This window comes from Stegastes partitus, unplaced genomic scaffold (assembly GCF_000690725.1).
Source record: "Stegastes partitus isolate 25-593 unplaced genomic scaffold, Stegastes_partitus-1.0.2 Scaffold439, whole genome shotgun sequence".
NCBI classification, from domain to species: Eukaryota; Metazoa; Chordata; class Actinopteri; family Pomacentridae; genus Stegastes; species Stegastes partitus.
The window spans coordinates 561,398-564,289 of NW_007578170.1; positions in this window are offsets into that span (position 1 = coordinate 561,398).

The following is a 2,892-nucleotide window of genomic DNA, read 5'->3' on the forward strand; positions in this document are numbered from 1 at the left end:
CTACTCTTTGAGACGTCGAGAGAGCGCGACCTTGAAAGTGACGTCACGTCCAGCGCCGCGCTCCAGGTCAGAGAGTCAGAGGAGGGTCGTTTTTTGGTCGACTTATTAGCTTAAAGTAACTCGGAGTAGATTTTACAAGTTAAATAGACATTAGCATAATATTGTCGGCCGCTAACGTTACCTAACACATCGGTAGCTTTAGTTAATTGAGCCCGATGCCAACTCAGTGTGGCTAACGTCAGTAAGCTAACTGCTAGCATGAAGCTAACATCTAGACGCCATGATGGACCTGCTGACTGCATCTTCAGATGAGCTTGTTCGAATATTTGTCAAAGAAGACAAAGACACCTGATGGAGACGACGCTAGCCAGGTAGCATTAGCCTTTTACTGACTCATTAATGGTGATGTTCAGGTAAAAAATAGTGCTCACTCTGTAATCAGATGTGATGTGTGTGATTGTTTCTATGTGTAGGTGAAGACTGAGCAGAGAATCAGGCTGCAGGGGATCAGCTGCAGCCTGGATGCTGCTGAGCCTCTCACAGAGTTTCCCTACAACAGAGGCTCTGAGATGTCTTCTATAAAAAACACAGAAAAATTAATTGTTCTGAGCCTGGGTCCAAACCTAGGCACTGATTCTACAGCCCCATCATATTTATTGTTTTTATTTTTATTTATTTAATTGTATTGTTTTTATTTATTTTATTATTTATTTTGACATTCAGCCTTTAAAAAGCCATTTTAACCGGCCATTCAGTAAATAGGTTGTAGAAGTGCAGTCAGCCAGCCCTCCGTTTCCTGGAGGAAACACTGACATGTAAACGTTCTGATCTCCTGAAACATCAACTCTGATCTCTGCAGAACTTTCTGGTCTCTTCGGTCTCTAACAGCTTTAATCCGTCTCCAGAACCTTTCCACCAACACTCTGTCACGCTGAGTCAACATCGCTGAAACTCGATGCTCTGCTCAGATCCCTCCTCTGTCTCTATGGGAATCCAGGAGTCCTTCCTCCTCCTCCTCCTCCTCCTCCTCCTCCTCCTGCTGCTGCTGCTGCCTCCGATGCACCGCGTCCTCCTCCTGCTCCTCCTCCTCCTCCTCCTCCAGGCTCAGGACTCCCCCAGCAGCCAGGTGAACTCGCATCGCCGTTTGTGAGTCGGTGCGTGTCACCGAGTGCGTGTGTGTGTGAGTGTGTGTGTGTGTGTGTGTGTGTGTGTGTCTGCTGCTGCGTCGCTGAGCTGCGCGGACCGCAGGCGAGCGAGCGTTTGTCCTTGAGAGCGACTGACTGACTGCAGCTGTGGATGTGAGGAGCAGCAGCCGGACGGACCGCAGCCACCGTGAGTACCGAGCCGCTCCGGCGCAGGCGGGGGGTTCTGGAATGCAGCAAATGTGTGTTTTTGTTTTGTGTGTGTGTGTGTGTGTGCGACCAGGTGACTCTTCTCTCAGGTGAACTCGAGGACTTTTGCGAAGAGAAAAGACGCCAGCAGACATTAGTGAACGTTTGTCCTCGCGGGTCGATTGTCTAGAACCCTGCAGAACGTGGCGGTGACCGCTGACCGAGAGGTGGGGTCACCGCAAGAGCATCCTGCAGGGATCCTGAAGGGCAGCAGAGGATGGAGGAGCTCACCTGTGGAGCAGGTGGAGCTGAAGGTGACAGCGGCCGGACGTGTTCCTTTAAAGGAGGCGTCTCGTGCGGCTTCACCTGCTGCCACCTGTGGAGATAAACGTGATATGATGAGCTGCCGCTGCCTCGGTGTGTGAAAGTGTTTAGAAAAGTTCCCGACGTCAGCAGGACGAGCTGCTGACTGCCGGGATTCAGACGGATCACCTGAGAGCCGTCTGGGAGGCAGGTGTGAGCGCAGAGGAGGCTCAGAGTGGGAAGAAAACAGCAGCACTGGAAATAAAACCCACAATCTGAAGCAAGAAGTAGCAATAGATGGTATAAAAATAAAAAAGTGCACATTTATCAGCATCAGAGGCACCAAAATAGGTCGTTGGTCTGCAAAAATGACACATTTTTATTGGAATTTTGCATTTTCTCCAATATTTTCTGTTGTTTTGGGGGATAATTTGGATAATTTGACCTCTCTGGGTCTTAAACATTTTAGAAAAAGGAACTAAACTCCATTTAATTGAAGTAAAAGCATCAAAAATAAGCACTCATTGTGCAAAAACAACTGTTTTTATTCATATTTTCAGCTATTTTTTGGGCCATTTTGGCAAAACGGAAGTTAAAAGCACCAATAGATGGTGTAAAAATTTAAAAACCAAAAAAGTATCAGCAGCTAAAACACCAACAGTTGGTCTCTATTCTACAAAAACAACCAAAAATATTCTTGTGACTTACGTTTTGGATAATTTGACTTAAATATTGTAGATGAGGCCACGACTCCTGTGACTCAAACAGGATTGAGCAGCCGAAGCACCAACAGATCAGCTTGAATATAAAAGAAATGCAAAGTTGTCAGCAGCTGAAGTGCCAGAAGTTCAGCTGTTCTGCAAAAACAACAAGAAAAACCCGTTTAGCAAAACAATTTTATTCAAATTCTGCATTTTGACTATGATTTTTAGCTCAGAAAAAGGAAAACCTGCAGAACCTGGATTAAAAAAAAACGTGTAGTGAGAGTCCCAGAGGACCAGAGGACTCGGACCAGTTCATCCAGTTCTGCTACGTTCATCCTCGTGATGCCGTTGGAAACGCTTCGCTCCGTCGTCGCCACGAGAAGCTGCAGACCTGCACCTGACACCAGGAAACATCAGCTCAGCCTCGTAATCCGGGAAAGTTCAGCCACGACGGATCTCCAGTGGAATCAGTTCAACCTCTAGACCTGAAAAACCCGCAGATGGGTTGGAAAAGTCCCCAGAATGACTCCAGTTATCAGCCAGAAACTGTAGAA